Source organism: Poecilia reticulata, linkage group LG1 (assembly GCF_000633615.1).
Source record: "Poecilia reticulata strain Guanapo linkage group LG1, Guppy_female_1.0+MT, whole genome shotgun sequence".
Taxonomy (NCBI): Eukaryota; Metazoa; Chordata; class Actinopteri; order Cyprinodontiformes; family Poeciliidae; genus Poecilia; species Poecilia reticulata.
In genome coordinates this window covers 32,822,261-32,849,131 of record NC_024331.1, presented here as the reverse complement: position 1 = coordinate 32,849,131, position 26,871 = coordinate 32,822,261, and the positions used below count along the sequence as shown (strand labels likewise).

Here is a 26,871-nt window from a genome sequence, read left to right as displayed (position 1 = left end):
AGGTGAGTGGGTGCAGTTCAGAAAGGGAACAGGTGACATGTGAGGTGAAAACATAAAGGAAAAGACAGAAACTGATATAGAAACAAACAAACATAAAGATATATTAATCTGAAGAACAAATCCGAAACAGAAATAATGAGACCAACTGAACTAATTCAAGGAATAACCTAAGATAGCAAGATGTAAGAAAACTAATGAGAAATAATTTTTTTAAAGTGCGTTTTGATTTCCTTTCATTCATCTCAAACTGGGTTTTATGAATCAGTGGATTCAGTGGAGAGTTTCTGGACGTAATGATATGCAAATTCTGGATAATGATCATGTAAATCAGCTCCATTTTGGTAAAAGCTGCGGTTTTTTCCCTTCCAGCAGAGCCTGTGGTGGTCATCAGCTTTACTTTGTGCTGTTTTAATATTGTGAGCTTTGATCAGTCACTGTTTCCATGTTTCTGTCTGGTGAACTGGAGTTTCAAAAGGCTCTGCGCTGTTTCCTTCCTAACAGACAGCAAATATCCAGCCTGTTGTAATTATCTCAGCTTCAGTTTGTTCTGAGGTTTAAATGGTTCTGCCCCCCCAAACCCCCTTCGCCTCGGTCAGTCAGGACAGCTGACCAGCTGCTGATGGACCAACGGAAACGGATCTGAAACTCAGCGGAAACTTCTTAAACCATCTCTTTTCATTGTTTTCACCCGGCATCAATGTGTATTTTACTGTCTGCTATGTTTTTAGTGTTTCTTCTTATGGTTCTTTTCTGCTTTTATAAATGGTTTTATGCAGAAGATCCCTGATTGTTCTGCACTTTCCTCACTATTTTTGCTGTTTTAACATTTTCTAAATGACGTTAGCTTAGCAAAACCTTATCACCAACTAGATGCAACAAAGTGCAGTCTGTTAATATTAAAATATGATTTCTCTGAATTCGTATACAGAATATTTTTAAAGCCATAATATTGTCAATGTCAAGTTTATTTATACAGTACTTTTAAAAACAGGTTAAAACTGCACCAAAGTGAAAAAATGAAAATAAAACATCACAACAGACCTCAAATTAAATGAGATGAATAAAAATAAGTGTTAAGAAGCAAATTAAAATGACCAGGACTGTGGGCAGATCCAATCTGGAAAAGTAAAGTTTTCCAGAGAAATGAGCAGAAAGCCGGATATAGAGATTTCAACTGGAATATTTTGATGTTTCTATCCAGAGATTGACTTCTGTCCTTCTAACAATGAGGCGTCTGAACAGACTGACCTCCATGAACTGGCAGTGGACAACATTTCCATCTGTCTCTCCTCCCATCTTCCTTCTTCAGCTTAATATTCAGAGATGTGTGTGAAGGTCGAGTGGTGGTCATCCGTCCTGCCCGCAGGTTTCACCTCTAACATCATCTTCTTTACTTTTGCACATTTGGTTCAAGTGTTTCCTTATCAAGACCATTGAAGTTGTTGACGTAAAAAAAAGACTTCACCTCAATTTAATTTAATTCTATGATCAGAGAGCCTTAAAGCACCAGCTTTAACATCTGCAGTTCAACATGTGAACCAGACTAGCTGCACATTTTCAGAAGACACTCACCTCTGAAGGAACAAGGACAGAGTCACATATTCAGCCATCTGGGAAGGTTAACTCTAATTGGAACGGCATCTAAATGTACAATCTGGGGCTCCAGTAACGGCAGCAGGTTGTTCAGTTTAGACTCAAACATGAAAACCAAAGTACTGGCAGAGATGGTGGATGTGATGTCCTCACTTATCTCTCTCATCGGGGCTATGCTTATCAAGGCAGAAAAAACCCTGAAAATGATGATGGACTGAGTAAGCGGTTTAAATGCAATAAAATATGTATATTTAGATGCGGAGGAGTTGGTGAAAGAAGGCTCCACCAAGAGATTCAGTAGTGCATGGCTGGCATTTTACAGACATTAATAAACTAAGAAGAAATGGACCAAATAAATCATCATTATTAAAGACACCTAGAATCTGGAATGAAAGTTGAAGGGGATTTTTTTATGGTTCTGATAGAAAAAGCACAACTGAGGGATTCATTCACACAGAACCGAGACTTCAGGGGAATTAGCAATAATTTACAAGGTCTCTGCATGTTTTTATTCAGCCACGCTTTCTTTTTATGTTTGATGAATTTGCTTATTTGTTACTGTCACTGTTGGTACAAGGCAAAAAAAAAGAAGAAACAGTGCAAACATTGAACAAAGGATTGTTTATTAGATACTCTAACTATAAAGTTGACCTTTTGCAATGTGTCACCTAATCATGCTGAGGCGCCGTGACGGACATCAGAAGTGACGGGAATCAAACAGAGTGACTGCAATTGCTGATTTTTTTCCTTGACTTCTACTGGTTCAAGTCAAGCTAATGTGTCTGTGATATTAGGACAAACAGTTGGGACTCAGAGGCCACAGTATTTACTAAAGTTAAATACCTGACCTGCAGCTTATCCCTCCTGATGTTTGTTTTGATTAAATTACAGCCTTTGCCTGAATTCATGTCACATGATGTATACCACTGTCAAAAACGATGCTTTCCCTTATGCCAAAGAAAAAAAAAATGCGGTGCAGCTAAAAATGTTACCACATTGCTTTGGTCGTTTTGTAATTTCGACATATTTTTATATAGCCTACATGCTATTCTTTTTTTTTTCTTTTTTTTCCAGAAAACAGAACAAAACATATTTATAACATTTCGGCATATTAACCTGCCTGCAGTAGAGGCGAAGTGGAACCTTTATTGGTGGGGGGCGTCGCTTCCGGTTTGGTTTTGGGGCGGACTTCCTGTTTGCCTCTACGCATCACAGACGTGAATACGGAATCTGGATGTTACAGGCAGCTCTTCGGTCGCCATTGCTCTTTTCTGTTTTATTATTCTTCAGGTCAGTAAAACACACCATAATTTCTCTGTCAGATATTTACTTCTTATTTTATCAGCAGATGGCGCTGTGATATTTTATCAGCAGATGGCGCTGTGATATTTTATCAGCAGATGGCGCTGTGATGCGGTTTCTGTTCAGCTTTCTGCTAATAGTTCCGTTTTAAGTCGAGGTTTGGTTTGGCTGGATGCTAACCTGCCAGGGAAGTCTCATTTCATTTAATTCATTCATTTATTTATTTATTTCGAACAGACATTAAAACAGTCAAAAAAGAACAAGAAAACAAAATAGAATGAGACAAACTCAAAAAATAAAATATAAAACAAATCATTCTGCCCATGTGACATGCAGTCTTGTGGTTAAATGAGTGAAACACCGTTATATCCCACTAACTCAGGTGTTAGAAGCTTTATTTCGCTTTTGACTGAATAATATTTAGTACATATTATTTTGTGACTCATAAAGTAGCTTAGAGGCTGAGAGTAAAGTGAGTCTAGCCAAAGATAAAAGTAGAGACACGCTATTGGTTCATTAAACGTGGGAATTCAAAGGTTAAAGTTGGAACAATTCCAAGTTAAAGTCTATGTTTTTTGTAAGTCTTGATATTGTATTTTTAATCATTAATAAGTTAAAATCATTGTATATTTTGATGTCCAGGCCAGTTAATATGCAGTTAAATGCATTAAAACTTTAAGAACAATTAATTTATCCTGCACTATTCCTTAGTGGTCTTCATGTAAGTGAAGGATGACAATGTAAAAGGGGGTAAAGTGTTGAAGTTAATTATTACTTGTGAAAAGGAAACAAGGTTTATGAAAGAAAGATAATTTAAAGCTGTATCATTTCACACGGTGAAAGGTTTGTTGGTTAACTAATAAATGTGACGCATTCCAGATGTTGAAGACGGCGCTCCGGTTCGGTCGTGATTTCTCTCTCCTGTTTTATTATTCTTCAGATCATCATGTTGCAGCATCCTGACCCAGGGGACCCGTAACACCAACCAGTTTATTTCATACATGGTGGACGGTGCTGCATTTTCTCCATGGTGATGATTAGATTCATACCTTCTCCAAAATGCAATATTTAATTGTGTCTTACTAGTTTTACCTATGAAGTATATAAATATTATTCTTACCTTGTAAAAATTGTTCACTTTAAATCTGTGAATCCATAGCTGCTGTTTTTTTTCTTCATCAAAAGGTTTAGGATTTTCAGCTGGTGTGAAAAGTTAAAGACTTGAGGCTTGACTTGAACTAGACCCTCAGTGACTTGAAGCTTGAGTTGGACTTGGAGAAATGACTTGTGACATGTTTAGGCAGCTGACGACCTCGTTATGATACCACTTGTTTAAGATACAGTTGGCTAAAAAAAATAATGTAGATGTGGTTATAATAGACATTTTTTAAAGATTGCTATATGCTTATTACTCTACTGGACCAGGATCAATAATTTGCTCCCATAGGGTGCCTTCTCCGGGTCAGGGGGGTCGTCCTGCCTCAAGTGGAGGAGTTTAWGTATCTGGGGATCTTGTTCACGAATGAGGGAAGAAGGGAGCGGGAGATCGACAGGCGGATTGGGGCAGCGTCTGCCGTGAAGCGGGCGCTGTACCGGTCCGTCGTGGTGAAGAGAGAGCTGAGCCAAAAAGCGAAGCTCTCGATTTACCGGTCGATCTACGTTCCCACCCTCATCTATGGTCATGAGCTTTGGGTCATGACCGAAAGAACGAGATCCTGGATACAAGCGGCCAAAATGGGTTTCCTCCTCCGCAGGGTGGCTGGGCTCTCCCTTAGAGAGAGAAGCTCGGTCATCTGGGAGGGACTCAGAGTAGAGCCGCTGCTCCTCCATGTCGAGAGGAGCCAGTTGAGGCTCGGGCATCTGGTCAGGATGCCTCCTGGACGCCTCCCTGGTGAGGAGTTCAGGTCCCACCGGGAGGAGGGGAGACCCAGGACACCTGGAGGGACTATGTCTCTCTATGGCCTGGGAACGCCTTGGGGTTCCTGGAGGAGCTGGAAGAGGCTGGGGAGGGAAGTCTGGGCCTCCTGAGGCTGCTGCCCCCCCGACCCGACCCCGGATAAGATGGATGGATGGAGATTCCTTTGTTTTGTGTGTTTAAATCATTATCAGCCAGGCTGAAGACAACATGAGTAAAATGAAAATGTGATATGTTACATCACAAACCCCCTGTGATAAATCAACTGGCTTTGGAGTGACTTCACTTGAACAGAACCCGTCTGACAGCATGAAGCAGGCTAAATCTCACTGACTGGACCAGCCAGGTTCTTCTGGCTGCTTCAGTTGGTGCATAACAACTATTTGTTAATGATGTTTTTTCTATGTTATGACATTTAATTAAGATAATTATAACTAAACAGAGATGACTGGTGAAGGAAAAAGCAGCTTCCACATTTGCCTGATGTTACTTTCCATCCATCTGCCTGCTGGAGCCAATTTTACTCCCACTTCACACTTCATAACCTTCCTGTTTCTTTTTTGATCAACTCAGAGCCTAAAACAAAAACAGCACCTTTTTGTAGCTGTGATTTCCTTTTAAATGGTGCTTCAGTCAAAATGCATGAGGAGCAAAATCAGTTTTGGTGAAAAGAAGGCGAGCCGTTCCCTCGTTTCCAGGCGTCTGGCCTCTCATTAGTGGAAAACAACACCATGCCATCGTTTGGCCTTTAAAAAAGAAGATTCTGCTGTCAGACAACTAGCTGCATTACAACTGTGCAAATTAAAACCTTTCTGCGTTTTAAATTTTGTGAAATTTTGTGTTCGCAAACAATTAAGAAATTGTTTTCTGGCTTTGGAGAAAGGAAACTTTAGCTTTTTTCTGTCAGAAGTGTGCAGCTACCGCCTCCGGACTGGAGCCTTTTTTCAAAGAAAGAAGCAGTGATGCATGATGGTTTCTTGGTGGAAATGATTGATACGGCACATTGGAAGGACTAAATTGCCACAATTTGTTTAGGTCCTTGGCAGAGAATATTTTGCATTAATAAAACATTATCAATCATTAGCATGAAAGTGCCTGTGTGCAAATTAGTCTCTGAATTTAGCCAGAGATGTGCTTCTCATAAAAACACAAACACATATGTCTTGTCATCTGTAGTCCGCCCAAGTCTGAATATTTAAATAAGTCAAATAAAAGGCATTAGTGAGCTCAGGGCTCGAGGCTCATCGTGTTTCTGTGAGCTGACAGTGTGGCAGAAAAAAACATAAACTTTCTACCTCTTCTTCCTCAAAGTACATTTTATCATCATTGATTCTAATTTTCACCAGATGTAGCATCTATAGCTACGCTGCAGAGTACAGAAGAGCAGAAAGAAGTGATGAAAAACTAACCCTGCGTTGGTCCGTGCAGCCATATTCTGCCTGCGTTCCTCTAAGAAGAGATGACAGCAGATAGAGACAAATAAACCTGCGGCAGCACAAAAAACACAGTGGATCTGGTTTGGGAGGAAGAATCAAAGTCGAACAGAGAAAGGAGGACTAGCAGCGAGTGAAACTTCACAAAATAATTAGTCTCAGTAGAGCTGAGAATAAAAAGAATCAGAGAGAAATAAACCATGAGGAGGAGAGGGATGGAGAGCGATGCAGCTTTTCTCTGTCAGCACGCAGCCAGATCTGTGCCAAACCCATTTATTGTCGTTCCCACCGAACACACGCCTCACTCCGGTTCAGCTGCCTGCCACTCGCTGCAGTTTGCTTGCATGTTAATACCTGTAGTTATTACCGTTGGTCTCATTTCTTTCCATTAAGAGATTAAAAAGATTAGTCTTTTTCTTCTCTGGCACATTTAGGGAAAGTTTCTCAAAGATGTGATCAGAATTTGTGCCAGTGCTGTAGGAAACACCTGGAAGGAATCCGCCTCAAAAACACTTTTCATTCTCTGGGGTTTGCCTTTCGCCAACGCAAGCATCTTCCTCTGACCTTCAGCACTTTATTCAAACAGCAGTTTAACTCTTCCAAAGCAAACAGAAATCTTCCACCAAGTAGGAAACATGGAATCCCTTGTACTTAAACTGATAAAACAAAAACACAGCACTAAACAATCCCTTATAAATTATTCATATCTTGTCACATTTTATCCACATTACAACAGATGAGCTGTACCTACAAACATGTTCAGGGTCTTAAAACAACCTATGTAAAATATAATCATTAGTAGCTGCAACTTTTAGCTGTTCATCCAAATTACTTGATTACAAATAGAGACCGTGGCTATTTGCAGTTGGCTGCCACCTTTGTTTTACTAATTACCACAAGCAAGGGGAACAAGCTCAATGAAATCTAAGTGCCTTTGAGTCTCTAACCATCCTTCACTGTGAGGTCTGGAGCAGAGAGACAGATTGAAAATGTATCCGTCCTTTTTAGCCCATACACCAGAGGGGCAAAATCACTTACAGTCTGGCACAGTGTGGAGGGGAGTTACTCATGTCTTTCAGGAGAATTCTCAGAAAGCTCTCATTGTGGCAAATCCTGAGCCCTCCTGCTGCCTGGTTGAATTTCCTCAGCTTTTAGAGCGCTCCCTCTGAGATCCTCACAACTTCTGCTCAGGTCACAGAGAGCCGAACAAATCTGACGGCTAATGGATTACATGTGCTCCTCCAGCTCAGGATCAGAACTTTGTTAATTTCTTAAATCTTTTTATTTAAAGATGACCCAAAAATCAAAGAAGGATCTGCTCTAACTCTGAAGTTTCCGCCTAATTTCCTCAGGCATCTTTCTATATTTATGGAATTTTAGCGCTGCTCTTTTCGCCGCCAGCTCCTCTGCAGCATATGAAAAATGTACAAGCTCCAACCGTGTAATACGGCCTCATGTTGAGCTGAATATGGAGCAACCCATAGTCCTATCAGCAGAGACTCCTCTCACTGGAGCACTGCTGACAGCTTCCAACAAACCAGAACCGCCATCCACTTCCAGGTATTTAAGATAAGGCTCATGTTATCAGCCATAGCTGCGGCTCGATGGGATTACCCATGAGGCCCACAGCGCAAACAAACCTTATGGGGAGCAGAGTGAATTAGCCTCCAGCAGAACCAACGGGTTACCGCTCTCACTGTCGAGAGATTTCAGAGAGAAACAATGGTCTGAATGTTTTTAACGAACCGGCTCCTCGGAGATCTTAATTCAACCAACACATTTGCAGTGCTTTCCTTTTTACAGCTGCGCACCTCAGCATGGATACTGGAGAAATCCATTAGCAGCATTTTCACCTTCAGTGATCATCATCACTTTAAAATCAGAGCAAAACCAGACGAGTTCCGGTGGAGTTTTACACGGCCACTAGGAGGCGTGCAGCTCAAGACAAATACTGTTTGATATCAGCAGCAACACACACACACACACACACACACACACACACACACACACACACACACACACACACACACACACACACACACACACACACACACACGCGCTCGCGCGAAAGGCAAGTTTATCTGTAAAACACATTTCAGCAATAACAGAACAATTCAAACAGCTTTGATGAAAACATAAAGCAGTTCAATGCAGTGAGAAAAATAACGGACTGTGGTGACGAAAAGTTGGAAAACAGATAAAAATTATTGATGTTCCAGTTACAACTAATCAAAGGCAACTGCAAACAGGTGGATTTTTAGCCTTGATTTATAGGAACTCAGTGTTTCAGCTGTTTTTCAGTTTATTCCAGATTAGAGGAGCATAGAAAGCATAGAAGCTGAATGCTGCTTCTCCATGTTGGGTTCTGGTTCTGGTTCTGATGCAGAACAGAACCAGAAGACCTGGGAGGTCTGGAAGGTCGATACAACAACAGCAGATCGTTAATGTGTTGAGATGCTAAGCCGTTCAGTGATTTATAAACTAAAGTCTATTCTCTCAGTGAAGGACTTTAGAACTGGGTGATGCTCCGTCTTCCTGGTTTTAGTCAGAACAGCAGCAGCAGCTGGAGGATATTTAATTTTTTTTGCTGCAGTAATCAGTGCAACTAAATATGAATGCAGCAATGAGTTTCTCTAGATTTTATCGAGACATTAGTCCTCTGATCCTGGAAATGTTCTTCAGTGACAGAAGGCCGACTTTGTAACCCTCTTTATGTGGCTCTGAATCTTCAGGTCAGAGTTCATCACTACTCCCAGATTTCAGTCTGATCTCTAGTTTCTAGCTGCATGTTGACTCTAGATCTATGATTCTAGATCGTTCTTCTTTAGGTCCAAAGAGAATAACTTCAGTTTTGTTTCTGTTCAGTTGGAGAAAGTCGTGTTGGATCCATGCATTTCTTCTAATCCTGCCCAGCACTGAATGGTGTCGTTGTCCCCTGGTGACTTTGTAGTATAGATCTGCGCATCATCTGCATATCTATGGCAGCTAATCTTATTGTTTGTTATAATCTGAACCAGTGGGTTCAGTCCTGGGATGAACCCTGGGAAACCCAACATGTTACTTTTATCATGTTGCCTAAAGACGTCCTGGTTCCTTACGTTGGACTTGAACCAATAAGAACTGCATCAGAACGTCAGGGTCAACTCTCCAATTGTTTTATAATAATAAATAGTGAATAGTGTCGACTCATTGGCAGCTACAGCAGCTGTTGTCTCAACTGCTCCAGTAAAACCCACTCTGTGGTTCTTCCACTGTTTTCATGTTACTCGTTTGATATTGTGAGGAAAGCTGTACTTAGAAGCAGAACTGCAGTGTTTGTCTCATTTCTGTGTTTGATGTGATTGAGGAACTTCTGTTGATCTACCAGATGCCAGAGCTGATTGCAAATGTTCTGTATGCAGAGGCCATTAAGGCGCTGACACCGAGGAAGCTGGAAATGTGACTGTAAAGCTGATTCTCACATTTATGTTCTGTATTTCCATTTCTGGCGGTCAGTGGTTTAAAAGTTGAGTTCTGTCTAATGAAAATGCACAAAGTCTCCATCAGAGCCTTCTGTGGAGGAAGGTCCTTCAGGTGAGCTGCAGAGGCAGCAGCTTGGTGCCAGTGGGGAGGGAGTGACTTTGGTGTCTGGCAGAAGTCCCCCATCCCTCAGTGGGACGCCTCACAATTTACATAACTAACATCTTGATTTGCTGTAAAGTGAAATTAGGGCCTGTGCGATGTTCAATTAACTCGCTGGATCTTGGTGTAATTAAAATTCGGCGGCCCCCCACTGTTCAATACGTCTGTGCCAGGAGAGATGGAGGTGGGACGGAGTTTGAGAAGAGAGGAGGGGGGAGAGGGGGAGGAAAGATAAACTGCTGCTTCATCAGGTTTTCATCAGATATGACCTTGGCAGTCGCAGTAAAGTGGCAGCAGATATCGCTGGAGAAGAGTCACAGTATCTGTACGTTGAGACTTAATGTGAGAAGCGCCAGGCGTGGTGGGCTCCTCACGGCCCCCCTGCCAGCTGCTGTACGGCGATGAGCGGCTGCGGTGCCGGCCCCCAATGACACGTTTTCTCCCTAAACTGATTACATGAGAAGGGATTATGAGCGGCTGTATAGCTTTAAGTAGACTTCTTTTGATTTTTGGGCTAATCTACTGACTGCTCCAGCCCTCACAAGTCCCCTGCTCTGTGCTAATTGCTGTAATTCCTGCGTTTAAGAGGATATGGATTGAAAAGCGCTGCTGTTTTCCTTTAATCCCTTTTCAGGATTACACCAAAGCCAAGTGAAGTTATCCCTCAGTAATCACGCGTTGGACTGCTGCTTGCGGACGACCGGCCCGTCACAACGGCGCGTCGCTGAACTCTGCTGCAGTGCAGCGACACGCTGCCATCACGATCTGCTGCTATTCTAAACCTGCACTTTAGATCCGGAGCTTTTCTTCCATGCAGGCCATTAATCTTTCTCATAGATTTACCTGAAAACTTCAAAGTGACAAAAAAAGCAGCGTCTAGTCTCTCCTCTGCCCACACAATGCATCTAAAGTGGCTGTTTTATGGGATCAGTTAGAGAATTCTAACTAAGCCATAATCCCTAAATTCATAAAATTGCCTGCAACTGTACTCTAATGTTTAATTCATGAGCAGCAATGTTCAGGTAATAAATCTGAATAGAAGAGAAGTTCTGCAGCATGCAGCAGTCAAACTTTTAATTTGTTTTTTGTTGTTTTCATTATTTGTTCATCTTAGAAAGATGAAAACGTGAACTGTGTAACCTCGGTCTAAAATAATGGATTACATTGCTAAGGAACAAAACGTGCAAGGCAACAATTTAACAAAAAAAAAATGTTTTCTTTTCTTTGTGTTTCACATGAACTGTCAAGGAAGAAAAAAGAAGCCAGTTAATTAACTCTGAGCTAAGCAGCATGTTAATTTTATTGCATTTTTTGCTTATTTCTGCAATTTCAGCTCCGAGCTCTAAGATAAAATTCCCCAGCCGGCTGTGAAGTTTGGTGCATATATTCCTGCTCCACATCTTTGGATGTGAAATCCCAACATTGTATTTCTGCTTTTATTTTTACAGAATTTGTTATATGATTTAATGGATGCATGTAGAAAACGACATCAGAACCAGAAGGCAGCAGAGCAGAGGGAGCATCGGTGTTGGCAGTGTGTGTCCACAGCAGCGCTCAGAGATATGCTGACAGTAATGGAGGGGTTGGGGGGCGAGGGGGGCAGAACAACCAGATATCGCCTAATGGCCGCTCTGAAGAGCGCCTCTTTGGAAGAGAGGGCCTTTAATCATAAGAAAAGTTAATCCTCAATCAATGAAAATGTAAAGCAGCAGCAGCAGCATCTTGTTGTATTTTGCTGATAGCGGCTTAAAGGATCACTGTGGAGGGGCTCAGGCTGCGCTTCTCTGACAGAAACCCAGGAAACGCTTTCCTTCAGTCAACATTCTTCTGGAGGGCTGCTACATGAAGATTGCTTGCTTTGATAAAAATCATTGAAGAACCTGGTGGTAGAAACTGGAGAGTCTCATGAGGACGAGCTGCGCAGCTGCAGCACGAACCAGCAGTGTTTGTTATTAGAAATGATGCTGCTACTGAAAGCTATGGGGGGCGTAGCGGGACATGAATTCATCTTGAACGTCTTTGTTTGACACCACAGGCTGATGATGAACATGATAAACAGTAATGATCATCTCATTCAGAGGAGAGGATGTGTGTTTACTGAGTCTACAGCACAAAGCAGAAAGATGAAAAGTCTGATTTTAGATTCATGGCTGCATGAAGAGCGACTGTGTGGTGCAGGAGGTCAAAGGTCGGAGTCTGTCCTGGGCTCTTTCTGCATGGCGTTAGCATGGTGTTAGCATGCTCTCCTTGTGCAGACTGATAATAGACTGATAATAAACTGATAATAGACTGATAATAAACTGATAATAAACTGATAATAGACTGATAATAGACTGATAGACTGATATTATCAGTCTATTATAATATCAGTTATAATATTATAACTGATATTATATCAGTTATAATATAACTGATATATTATAACTGTTTATAATATATCAGTTTCTTATAACTGATAATATTATCAGTTATAAGAAACTGATAATATTATATCAGTTATAATATTATAACTGATATTATATTATAATATCAGTTTCTTATAACTAACTTATAACAGTTTCTTATAACGGTTTCTTATAACTGATATTATAATATAATATCAGTTATAATATTATAATATTATAACTGATATTATATTATAATATCAGTTATAATATTATAATATTATAACTGATATTATAATATAATATCAGTTAATATTATATTATAATATCAGATAATAGACTAATGTCAGTCTTTTAGTCTATTATCAGACTAATAGACTGATAATAGTCTATTATCAGTCTATTATCAGTCTATTAGTCTATAATAGACTAATAGACTGATAATAGACTGATAGTAGAACTGATAATAGAGTGATAATAAACTGATAATAGACTGATAATAAACTGATAATAGWCTGATAATAGACTAATAGACTGATAATAGACTGATAATAGACTGATAATAGACTGATAATAAACTGATAATAGACTGATAATAAACTGATAATAGACTGATAATAGACTGATAATAGACTGATAATAGGACTGATAATAGACTGATAATAAACTGATAATAAACTGATAATAGACTGATAATAGACTGATAGACTGATAATAGACTGATAATAGACTGATAATAGACTGATAATAAACTGATAATAAACTGATAATAGACTGATAATAAACTGATAATAGACTGATAATAGACTGATAATAGGACTGATAATCAGCTCTTTATCCACAGAGTCCATTTCTAAATAAATCATGGACAACAATCAAAGTTTTGCTCTCATTAAACAACTTTTTTCTAGCAATTTCACAACTTTCTTCTGGTAATATTGAATCTTTATTGAGTTTATGTAATCTATGAATTAATTCTCATAAAAATAATAATTTTGTGTCCGTCCCAAATACTGCATCATAACTTTTAAACCAACTGAGCTAAAGGTAGCTGTTTGAAAAGTAACCTGCACCACTTTGTTGTCATGCCATCAGTGAGATTCCTCAGCATCACGTGGAAATTCCTGGTGTTTCCTATAAATCATGTGTGCTGCGCCTCAGAGCTCATGAATTTCCTCCACCTTGACACCGTCGTAATCAGATTCACCAGCTGTTTGTTGAGCGGCTGGGACGATTTTTCACAGCGGAGGCCTAATTGTGCTTCATCTGACGCTTTTTTGTGATAAAATAACTAGATTGCCGGAAGGGCCTCCAGGAATAGCATTAGATTTGCGTTGTGGAGCCATGTGTGCTTGTTTATCACTTCCCTTCGGGCTTTGACTATATTTCATTTCATTTGTATGAAACTGACAGTGATATTGTTGTGTAGAACAGCAGCCTTTGAGTCGGCATCATTCCAGAAAGTTCAGTCGTCCCTCTTAGCATCCATCTGGSTYRGKGGGGGGGGGGGGAATCATTTTCATTTGAGTGAACACAAACATAACACACAAAATAAGAAATAATAAGCAAAATCAAACACATTGTGTGCTAGGTTTACACTCCTCATATGAAATTGTTCACATTTCTTCATCAGGCTTTCTTGTGAGTTGGGAGCTGGAGGAATCCTGCTGCTCTCATAGTTATGAATCCAAATTATGTACTGATTTTCCTTTAGGCCCAAATTTATACACAAACAAATAATAAATGAATAAATGGAAAAACCAGGATTAAATTCTTCAGTCTTTATTTTAAGTCATTAAGAGACTCTGAAAGTTTGATACATATGGGAATCTAAAGATGGCGCCGTCCACCTAGCAGGAGTTTGTTGTAAAATTAGGGACGTCTGAGCTGCTGCTACATGTTTAGCATTGAGATGCTAATTTAATCTGCAGCAGTTTCATTAACTTCTTTAACACAACTTGAACACAACAACAGTCTTCTCCAGCGTCCAGTCAGGTCAGTGCTGAAGGTAAAATAAACCAGAGAGGCGGTTTCATCATTCCTGCTTGTGGATGTCAGTTGTGCATCAGAATTACAGGCGTACTAGAAACGCACAAGTACAAAGGTTCCGCCTGGAACATTTGTATGTACAAAAAAAAAATTATTAATCAAATTTATCATAAACAACGTAAAATTGCTGCTTCAAGATGAAATCTGGGATTTAAATTGGCAGAAATTTGATTTGATAAATTCTGATTGTTCAGGTTTTATGAGATAAATTCTGTTCATGTTGCCTCCTTGTGGATCTCCAGCTGTGAAAAGTACTCGGTTGTTTTGGAAATCAGCTTGTATGCTGAAAGCTGCAGCAGAGTGAGCCGCTCCAGTTGTAGATGAGATTTCAAATTGGCGGACATGAGTGTGATATTCAGGCAACCGGAGAAGGAAAATTGCATCAGAATGGAAACATAAGCCCGCGCGGCCAGAAGTGAGGATTTGCTGATCCCTGACCTTCTGTTTCAGAGCTGAGGATTTTAGGTAATGAGATCTGTGCAGTGAAACAACTCCGCCGTCGGACCGCCGGTCTCCCGGAGACGGGTGGGAGCGTCTGCTGCTGCGGACGGCGCAGCCAGCGGATTTATCACTCATTCTGAAATGTGCCTTGGCAGCAGCGGAAGACTCTTTGGGTTAAGAGGGAGGATGAGAAGCAGAATGGCATTTTGTGGTAATCAAACGACCCTGCTTGCAGGTTTAAATGTGCTGAATGCATCATCCACTGGCCCCCAGCTCCAGGGAGCAACTCACCCAACACAAACTTGGTTATTGCTGAGTGAAGCTTGGCTGCGATCAGATGGTCCAGCTGAAGACGTCCAGCATCGTCTTCATATCACAGAAAATGAGACAAACACTGCAGTTCTGCTTCTAAGTACAGCTTTCCTCACAATATCAAACGAGTAACATGAAAACAGTGGAAGAACCACAGAGTGGGTTTTACTGGAGCAGTTGAGACAACAGCTGCTGTAGCTGCCAATGAGTCGACACTATTCACTATTTATTATTATAAAACAATTGGAGAGTTGACCCTGACGTTCTGATGCAGTTCTTATTGGTTCAAGTCCAACGTAAGGAACCAGGACGTCTTTAGGCAACATGATAAAAGTAACATGTTGGGTTTCCCAGGGTTCATCCCAGGACTGAACCCACTGGTTCAGATTATAACAAACAATAAGATGGGCAAAAACCGTTAGTGAAACGGTCACTGGGACTGACTAGTATTTATTCCATTGAGGGAAAGTAACTTTAACATATGAATTCCTCGTGTTAACATAAAGGCTCGTTTTTCATATCATACGTCTCCTGTTTTCTGAGGCTGAACAGTTTAACAACGGAGTCCCAGAGTAACGAGACCTGATCTGTGGACCTGCAGTTTAACATCAGCATCCTCTGTAGGGCCTCATTGCTAACTCTTCCTCTCATTATTCTTTCCCTCATCACTGGGATCAACAGATCCCACTGCGAGGAAGCTAAAGAGCTTTAAAGCTGGAAACTGTCGTCCATTCAGAGACACCAATAAGCATCAGTTTGTTTTATTTCTCTGTTATTTCAATATGCAGTCAGCAATAATCACTATATGCATAAAATTCAGACATGAATTGCAACAAAGCAATAAATAAATAAACGCCGTCCCAAAAGAAAACATCTGCTGTCTTCCACTTCATGTTTCACCCGTTAGGTTCAGGATGTCTCATTATGTTTTCATTCAGTTCAGTCCAAACTACAGAACCATTCAATAAATTAGAATATTAATAAAAATTTAATCTATTTCAGGAACTTTATAACTAAGTGAGACATGATACAGGAAGATTTCACTGTTTTTCAGCATTTATTTCTGGTCATATTTAAGTTTTTCTGATTTAAAAATATGTTACATCGAACCTATAAAACATTTTCTAATGCAGAAAAGTGTTTAAACATGTTATTTTGAAAAGCCTCTGTTTATCTGATTCTGATTTTAATTCATTGAATGGAAGTGTAGATTATTTATACAGTGAATTTATCTGTTTAATCTTATGGATTATAAAGAAATCAGTTATATTAACATTTTTTGTATTTCTTTGACAAAAAGCCAGATTTTATTGAAACCATGATGGAGTCAAATCTTAACCCAAATTTTCTTCAAAACGTTTTTTATGTAGTTCCTTTTTGCTGTTTACAGGGAATAATTGTAAAAGTGTAAAAACATTCCTGTGGTTTTCCTTAAAAACATTGTAAATAAAGGCAAAGAATAATTCATAAAGGCTAATAAACTGGTGTAACTTAAAGACATTTTATTTTTATTTCAATAACCAAATTATAAAAAATGCAACATAAAATCAAGATTGATCCGTTTAAAAACAGTGAATGTTAGTTGGGTGTTTTGTCATCAGAAGGATTAATTTTCATCTTAGAAAGTGAAATATTTTATTTATCATCAAACACTCTGGAAAGAAAAACTATAGAAATGAAGAAAAACGTGAAATATTTATAAAAAATCAGAGAAAAATAAAGTTAATGTTGTAAACTAACGAGTGGATTGTGAGCAAAATGTTCCAAGCAGACTGAAGGTCATTCGCTCAGAGCAAACACACGATGCTGCGGCTCCACAGACGCTGAATGTCAGCTCAGGCGCAGGGCGTCTCCTCTGTGGGAGGAAGAGGCTGACACACTTACAGAAGAGCAGATTTAACTAAAGGAGAGGAAACTGCAGAGCTGGAGTCGAGCTTCAGAAGACGCACACGTCTGGAGGCGGCTGCAGAGCCGAGCGCTGCAGGTCCTTAAAACAATCACTCCGCGCCACCGTGATGCTCGGCCTGCTCCAGTTGGCGCTCGCCTCCAGCTGACCACACAAGCATCATGTTAGCCGGGGTCCAAACGCTCGACACGGGACTAAAACACCAAACATTAAAGGAAGCAGGTGGCCGATCTGAAGGAAACTGAACCACAGACTAAATGTGAGATGAATGGTTGGAACCTGAACAAACTGGTTTATTTTATGAGAATTTTATGAGTAGTGGGATAATGTGAGGCGACTGCCTGTAAACAAAGTCAAACATGTGGAAGGTGGCGCTCTGGTTCGCTGAGAACAACACCGGGTGGCAACAAACACTCCTAACACGCAACAACGTGGTGGCAGCATCATGGTGGGGGATGGGAAGATGGGTGGAGGGGAAACCTCGAGTCTGCAAAAGACTTGAGGCATATGAATGTGTTACAATGGCCTAGTCAAAGTCCAGATCAATTTCAAACTGAGGTTGTTTGGCAACACTTAAAAACTGAAGATCACAGAAGTTTTCAATCCAAGCTGTCAGTCTGCAGATGAGCAGACTGGCTTCCCTTCAAAATAAAAGCGTTCCCTGAAGTTCGTACAGCTTTAACTGTGAAAGGAGCAAACTGGGGGTGAATACTAACACTCACCACACTCTACATTCATTTGTGTACTTTATGAGTCAGTGGAAGGTGTTTTTACTTCAATGACTCTCACACCTTCCTTAGTGTGAACAAATTCTGAACCACCAGAAGAATCTCCAAGTTTACCAAACGGATTCAGACCAAAGTTCCTTAAAACTGAAGCATTTGACTTAAAGGCAGTGTCATGTGTTGTTGACACGTTCTTTTGTTGACGTAATCCATGAACACATTCTGACTGTAAAGAAAGTCATGTTGACATGGAAAAGCTGTTCTGTCGAGGTTTTAAAGCAGGGGTCCCTAAACTTTTTCCTGTGAAGGCCACATAACGTTTCCCTTCTCTGGTGGGGGCCGGAGTCAGTTTGTAACAGAAAAAGTGTTACACGGTTATCACCTGCGCTGCCGGAAATTGTTGATGGGGGGAGGATGGGAGGGGGGGGGCGTTTCTCGATTGATTTTTACTCGGAAAGCACAAGGGCAAAAACCGTTAGTGAAACGGTCACTGGGACTGACTAGTATATATTCCATTGAGGGAAAGTAACTTTTAACATATGAATTCCTCATATGTTAACATAAAGGCTCATTTTGAAGTATAAGCTGCTACTTGCCAGGCATTGCTTCGAAGAATTCAACCTGCGGCGTTCATAACTAACACACATAACAAACACGTGTTCATCTGTTCTACCGTTAGCAAACAGCCGTACTGATTAAATAACATAAAAGTCAAGCAGTTCCCTAAAAGTCCACCAGATGGCAGCAATGCGCCATGCAAAACAAAACACCCACAGTTTACAGGACACACTTCCTGCTAAAGAGCCCCCTGGTGGTCTTTAGCTTCTCGGCTTCAAACCCGACGAGGAATTCATTCTGCTTTATTTAACATAGTTTGTGCTTGATTTTTAAATAAAATTATTTGTTTTTTCAGTCGAGGCAGATTGTGATTGAGTAGCTCTCAAGGTAACCAAATCACAAAAAAAATCAAATATATTTTCTTTTAATTTTGCAGTTTTGCCTTCATTTTTTAGGTTTTACAGCTTTTTGAAGCTTTATTCATAAAATAGAATTAATAAAATGAATTTGTTGCCAGGAAGTCCTTCTGGTTTTTGAAATCAGACCCAGAAAAATGTTCAAAACAGGAAATTATGCAATCAAAGACAAAAAGAGAACAAACTTCAGCTGCAAAATGTCATGAATCTTGTCATCTGTGGAGCCTCTTGTTCTTCCTCCTTCTGCTTCTGTAACAAAGTCCTCGATGAGCGTGTTTGTCAGACAGCCTGGAAACTTAAACCTGGACAGCAACACAGAACTTCTGGGAGACGGAGGAAGACGGGGACAAATGTGTCCAAAACAAAAAGCCCAGCTGTCACTGGAGCGGTCCTGAACTGACTCCCTGCTTACAGAGGCGGCCGTCTGGATCCACGACGGGAAATCAACAGGAAGTCAGAAACATTCACACTCAGCGAAAAGAAAGAAAAGCTGCATCTTTACCTCCTGCACTCTGCAGCACCGCTCCGACTCTGGAGCGCCATGGAAACCTTCACCAAACGTCACTGAGACAAAATGAACTAACAAAGGCAGAAACATTTAACAAAAACTCATTTAACTGACAGCAGTCAGGAGCTGCAGGCCGCAGAGAGGATTCACCAGAAAGGAAAATCAGTCATTAAATCTAACTCTACATGTAAAACTCCACCTCAACAAACCCGAGTCCGTCCGTCTGTCCGTTGTTTGGAAAAACATCAGCAGTGAGATTAGAGGAGCAACTGATGCTTATCAATCTGAGTTGTAAGTGTTACAAGGCTGTTTAAAATCCATCTATCCTCAGTAAGAACATTTATTCAAGTGTAAAACCCGTAAAACTGCTGACAGGGTCAGAAATCCCAGGGAATTTATTCCAAGGTCAAAAGAAATGATCAGAAAAATGACAAAAACCTGAGAGTTTTATCTTCAACCTGCTAAAAGAGAGCTGTAAAGGCTTTGAAGGGTTTAAGCTGCTCCTGATTTCACGGTAAGATGTCTGGACCCTCTGGACAGGAGAGACCAAAGTAGAGATGTGTGGTCATAGCTAACAGTTAGCAAACCAGCGGGTCGGCAGAAACACCAGCACAGGCATGGTGGAGGAGGAATGGGGATTCGGCATCAACAGAACAACGATCCAAACACAGCAGCAAATTTACACCAGAAACCCATCCATCCATTTTCTTTCACCCGTGTCCCTCAGTGGGGTCAGGAGGGTTGCTGGTTCCTCTCCAGCTGGCGTGCCGGGCGAKAGGCGGGGTCACCTGGACAGGTCGCCAGTCTGTCGCAGGGCAACACAGAGACACACAACCATGCACACACACACTCACACCTAGGGGCAATTTAGACAGACCAATTAACCTGACAGTCATGTTTTTGGACTGTGGGAGGAAACCGGAGTACCCGGAGAAAACCCACCATGCACAGGGAGAACATGGAGACTCCATGCAGAAAGACCGGGAATCGAACCCAGAACCTTCTTGCTGGAAGGCAACAGCTCTACCAACTGCGCCACTGTGCTGCCCACACACCAGAAACCCTGAAGAAGAAATTCATCAAGGTGCTGAAATGGTCCAGTTAAAGTCTCGAGCTGGTTAAAAGGCTGAGGTGGAACCTTTGATGTTTGCAAAACCTCAACGCTGGAAAGGAGGGCGAGCAGATTCCTCCACCCTGCTGCCGGGTTAAAGGGTGTACTTAGTTTTCCATATGTCCGTGTTTTTCTGATTTTTATTGAGCCCTAAGAGGAAAACCTCAGAACGTGTCTGTATTTTCTTCATCCTTTTCCGTATCTCATATTTACTGTGACGGCTTCTTAAAGCAGGTCACAGGTTTCCAGCTGAAGGTGAAAAAGTGGAAAGCCTCCCAGGCGGTGCGCTCTCCACAACAATGCAATACCATCAATCCTACAACTTCTACACAGTTATGGCCTTTATGATGATGATGATGGTGGCGATAATGGCGGCTACGCAGCGCAGCAATCCAGCAGGAAGGATATCTGAAAACCGTCGGTAAAATCCATCAGGGGAATTTGTTTCGGCCTGCTGTGTATCTCAGGGCTCTGCTGCTGTTTCTTCAGATTAAATCTGGTTTGTGATCCACTGAGGCGCCTTAACAGGAGAAACTCCCTGTTAAACTGTCTGACTTTTACATGAGCAGGAAAGAAAAAACAAAATAAAGGCACAAAATCATCTGTAACGACCTGGAAGAGATTTAAAAACACATTTATTATAGTTTCCAGGCTCAGCACAGAATTAGTTATTTCTCATTTATATTCACATCTTATAAACTTGGTGGTTGAATTTGTTGCCTGTTGAAAAGTCAAAGATTTAGTTATGTAGTTTATACTCATAGTTCTATATAAATATGTTAACATTGATTTCTAGTTTGTGTTTAAAGCAAAAGATGTGCTTGAACTATTTTTCAAATGATTTTTAAACATCTTTTTTATTTTGTCACAAACTGTTGATGGGAATATTTATGGTTTAACAGAACATGATTATTGGATCTTTAACAGCCGGATCAATTCAATTCACAAACATTTTATTCATCCCAACGAGAAATGAAACACAACTCAAAGAATCGTTGTGCATATAGTGACTCCATCAGTGGTTGGCAGCTCTGCTGGTCCACCTCCTTTGCTTTTGCTGCTCTTCTTAACTCTGTCGCTGGGCAGTGAGACGTTGGAGTCGGGTTGTTTGGACTTCCTGTCCCTCTGTCTGCTGAAGACGGACAAAAGTGTTTTGTAGCCACACAGTCTGTTGTTTTCTTCCTCCTGTCTCCTCTATCAATCCTCCGAGGGCCTTTCTTTGTTGGCAGCAGAGTAGAAGAGGGGGGAGGTGTTACTGGCCGCCGGTTTGGTCCAGAGTCTTGATGTCTGGCGTGTCCCTGGGAAATGGTAACTTTTTGGTTGTATGACTGTGGCTCAGAGGGAAGAGTCGTCTGGAAACTGCAGCAACGTTTTGAAGTGTCAGCGAACCAGCGACGCTGTTCATCAGTGTGTGAACGTCTGACCATCAGACGGGTGACCAGGACTTTGTAATATACAGACACTTGGCACCAAATACAATTTTCTTTTTCGATGTGAGACCAATAACTGACATTTTCACGGCGGTCTGAACGGACCAATCCAACCTTTTCACTCCTCAATAAACTACTTGATCCACTTCCACACGTGGAACTAAATCAGATAAATATCTGATAGTTTTCAAACTCTCTGCAGTCTGAACAGACGTGTTGCCTTTAATCTGATGTTTGTGTCATTGACATGAGACATGCGTCATAATTCTGCTCCAGAAAAATCCAGATGCAGTAAATCCAAACAGAACGGCTGAAAATAAATGATATTTATGAAGGAAATGTGTGTCACATCACATCTGTGGACATCACGGCTCCATCTCTGCTTCTTTCTCACGCCTCGGTCTCACAGAGACAGCGCCACCGACTGGCCCGGCGTACGTACTGCAGCCTTAACAAAAGGTTATGATGGTTGTCTTTGTGTGGAAGCACAAGATGATTAGATGTTACTATATTTATACTTCTTTCTTCCATGTCCCAGAAAAACTTTTCTTTAAAAAAATAAACACAGACTAATGTTATAATATTATTGTCTAATTTATATTTCTAGCAAACATCCACAATAATCTGTTTCCTTCACTGAAAAGACAAGAAAATCCTCAGGAAAATAAAACCTGGGAGTCCCATTCCAGAAGCACATTCTTGTTTTCAGACGTCTTGATTTAAAATGAGCCTCAAAGCTGAGCTGCAATTACATCCCCAAGCCTTGAGTCAATTTTTAATCATAAAAGGTAAATATGGAGCCTGTGAAACGGAGCAGGCAAACTACATGCATGTGCAGAGAGTTGTAGGTTTGATCCGGGCCCTTGCTGCTTTAGTCGCTCCAAAATCCTCAGCTAATCGCAAAATCTTCTGGATCTACAGCAGAAATTACATTTCTCTGAATACACTGACACCCAGGCACAATAAGCCCCTCAAACATCTGAAAATCTCATTTATTCAGCAGAAATATGAAGATCTGGCAGCAATCGGCTCATTGATGAAAGCGGCTGTGACCTTTTAAAGGTTTACTTTGGGTTTTGATGGTGGCCTGATAATTAGGGACGTGTCAGCGTGAAACCGTTCTGCCTTCTGAGCTCATTCATGTGTGACAGATTTATTTTACTCCTATTCAGTGTTTCCTCTGATAATATGGAAAACATCTTGTCCTCAACAAGGTCAGCTTCACATTTATGATGAACCTGATCAATGTGATATTATTGATTAAGCTGTAAAGCCTCTTGACCACATGCTGCTCCCATCAGCTGACCTCCGACACCAGACTGGCAGGTCTGAGCTTTTCTCCAGTCGGTCTGCTTTGTGGTTACAGGAAACCGCAATGAGCAATTAGAAACACATGCAGATAACACGCTGGTTCTGGTCGACCAATAACTCTGAGCTTTATGGCTCTCGGTGGCAGAGCTGGATCGGCTCGGTGCGGCGCTCCACCCTCTGAGAGCTCCTTATTAATTTATGCATTGAGCTGGAAAAGGTCCAGTGTGAAATCTCCAACAGCCTCAGCTCAGATGATGCCGCAGTGAGTGATTGGATGGTGTTAGAAATACCATTAAAACGTTTAAAGTGGCAGGCAGGAGCCAGTCAACAATAAATCACTCTGTGGTATCGATGCGTTTTATTTCCTCAGAACAGAACTTTGGCTTCAGGCCGTCCAGCCGCAGCCTGAGCAAAACGCTGCGTTTCAGAGACACGTGGGCGAAAAGGATAACAGAGAAAAACACAAATCATTAAAACACGTACAAGAAAATCTGCTGCTGTTGACAGGTTGGGTTTTATTATTGTTAATAATAACATAAATATTTTATAGATTGTTATGCATGCCTTGTTTTCTTATGTTTCTACTTTTTGTAGCATTATTATAACTTATTCAGTTCTGAACTGGTGAATATTGACATTCTAACCAGCTGTTTGACTCAGAGCCAAATGTTCAGCTGAATGTGTTTAAAACAGAAATGGACCATCAGAAATAGAAGCTGGATTTTTCTGACTGAACGGCTGCAGAGCGTCAAACGGCTCATCTTTGTTTTTGGCTGTTTTCTAAATGTACAGGAAAAGAAGAACTAAACAATGATGAGGTGACATGAAGCCATTTGAAAGCAGGAGGTTAGAGGTACATAACAGCAAGCTTTTATTTTGATAGTCTACTTCTGCTTATTGGCAGGTGAATTTCCATGTTGCCTAAATATTTAACTGTGAGCTAAAAATTCAGCTTGTAAAATGAAACATTTTAGTTTTAAATATGAAAATATGACTGAAAAATTTTATTGACAGGCTAAATAACTGGCATCATTAATTTTGGACTGTAGCTTTACAAACATTGTTGTGGATTTTGCTGAGACGTCGTTTGATCCTCTGGAAGCGTCCATGGCTCGGTTCAGAGCAGCATTAAGATCCGCTGTGCGTTCAGAGCGAAGGCCTGTGGCGCTCGGCGTCAGGCTGACGGCCGCCACACACACACTCCTCCGTCATGTTTACTCATGTCCTCTACGTTAACCTGCAGGTCATGACACCTTTTCACGTTGCAGCATGTCCAAACGGCCATCGCTGCAGCTGATACTTGCTCACAGAGAAACGCCTTCATCCCTCGGATTTGTCTGCTTTCCCCTCCTGTTCAGTCCTGCCAAACTTGCTCATTTGTCCTTGGATTAATTCCTGCTAGAGGGGAGCCAGAATGCCTCCCGCCTCGGCTTGTACAAGCGCTCTGCAGCCAAAGCCTCGTCTGGCTCAGCAGCCTGGCCTTGAACGGCTTCCTGTGTGGGCTGGGTTGAATTTCTGGTCAGGACTGGCACCACGAGGTGCCAACTGTTATTCAATACAAGTGAAGTCTGACAGTTTGGGTTTGACCTTTGAGACCCAACGTGGTGAGATCGTCTGATGGAGCCGTTCTGGTGCTGCTGACCCCGGGCTGCTGGGCTTCAGAAACCAAAGGTGATTGTTTACCGTCCTGTTGACCAAATGATATCCTATAAGCAGCTGAACCTGAGCTCACACTTTGCCTGTCGACTGTCTCGTTGGTTAGAGTCTCTGGTGGAGAACTTGAACCAGAGGTTATTCAGTTTGACCTGCAGAAATTCACCTCTGACCAACGTCCAGCTGTGTTATGAATTTCAGAGAAATTCGCTCTTGTGGCCTGAATCTGGATGAAACTGAAGATCGAAGGGAGCAAAACACAAAATCTTGAGCCTCTAGACAAATGCATGCTGCTCTCTCCAGATTCCCAAATGTTTTATCCTTTTCCTCACTTCATGAAGGTTTTATGATTAACTTTCATGTTTGTGATAAACGTGGAGGAAGCGGGGTCATGGTTCTGTCTAGGCCGCGCCAAAGTGTTGCTCCTATTTTATATCATCATAAATTGAATGCAAATCATGAGGATCTTTATTGAAAACATGAACTGGGAGTCGGGAGCAAACAGCCGAGCTTGTTAGCTGCCACCACCATCAGTGGCTCCCCAGGCGGCTCCTTGGGGGTCTGCTTTTAATCCAGCGTTGCCCCGGGCAACGACTGCACCACCCTCCAGGATGCAAAGTGGATGAAATTAAACAAAATCAAAGATCCTAAAATCCCTTTGATGAAGTTAACATTTCTAGATCTTCAGTAACTCGGTACTTTGTCCTCCAGTGAACAGCCAGCAAATATGAGCTCTTATGAAGCCTTTTAAAGAAATTATGCAAATCTATTAAAGTTTCAAAGTGGATTTCAAAGGAAGGTGAAGTGAAGGTGCCACAGAGGTTTGTTTGACCTTTCACCTTTGCTGCAGTAGAAATATCTGGAGGCCAAACCTCCGCTCCACCTTCCTCTTCACTGAAGTTCAGATTCCACCTGAGCGTGTTTCAGGTGAGAAGGTTGAATGTGACATGAATAAATCAAACATTCATAACTGCTGAAATGACCAAAACACAAACACGCCTCAGAGCTGAATGGAGGCGGCTCGCCGCTCCGTTTCTCATTCAGCGCAGGAAGCGCTTTGTGTTCTGTGAAAGATGCTCTCACTGCTATCTGCGGGACGCTGGCCATGAATTTCCTTTCAGTAATTGTGTCAGGTCTTATCTCCGCTTTATGACAAACTGCTAAACAGTGATTTATTGTCTCAATTGGCATTCTCTTCAGGATCTTTGGTCATTGAATGCCTGGAAAAATGTTTAAACAGGCTTGACTTGTGCGTGTGCAAATGTTGGAGCACATTTAGGATGCCGCACATTTAGGATGCCGCACATTTAGGATGCCGCACAAGGTGCCGGCTGCTGGGAGATGTTTCAGTTTGCAACAAGCTAAATGAAAGGACTGGTTCAGGATCTGTAATCAGTCTGAACCGTAGTTTACTTTTTATACGACGACTGCTGTGGACAGGTCACCAGGTCACCAGTCCATCGGACTCAGGACGACCATGCACACAGTCAGATCTCAGTGCAGCTTAGTGACCAGTCGACCTGTCAGGGTTTTAGGCTTTGGAAGGAAGAACCCGGAGAGAACCCGGCCATGCAGAGGGAGAACATGCAACCATGCAGAATCCAACCCTGAAGTAACAACATGTATGAATCACCAGCCGACGTAACGCTGCATCAGCAGCCGCTCTGCTGCACGTCATCTTCAGAATGTTGGCAAGAAAACCTTATTCTCTTTAAATGATTTACAATTAGGCTAATAAAATAATCTACAGTCAAATCAAACGTTGCTGAACGGCCGACAGAATGACCAGCTGATGGAACGTCCTCTACCGGTCAAAAGGACCAGCAGCTCTGGTGTTTTCATAAACGGATCTTACAAAATCAGAAGAATAATGTTCATATAGTTCATCAGTAAGTCTGATTAGTAAGATCCCATCAAATGTTGATATTTGACCCAAGTGGAGCTGATGGAAACTTTAATATGTTTTTATGATGAGCTCATCTTAAATGAATAATGTTACGTACAATTCAAGGTGTTTTTCTTTTATTCGATATTTTAATATCAACGCCCACAGATTTCAGCAACCCTTTACTCAACAAACCTTATTAAACTTTACTAAAGACAGTCAGGATTTTAGGAGAAAGTTCTCAATTTTCTTGCTGAGATTAAACTAAAAACATTTTCTAAACCAACAAAATAAAAAAATTTTGACTAAAAAAGTTAG

At 41.2% G+C, this 26,871-nt stretch overlaps 1 protein-coding gene across 5 annotated transcripts in view; it reads left to right on the top strand.

Moving 5' to 3' along the window:
* sorcs1 (sortilin-related VPS10 domain containing receptor 1) overlaps positions 1–26,871 on the top strand; it is a 159,375-nt gene that overhangs the window by 44,539 nt on the left and 87,965 nt on the right. The window lies entirely within an intron of this gene.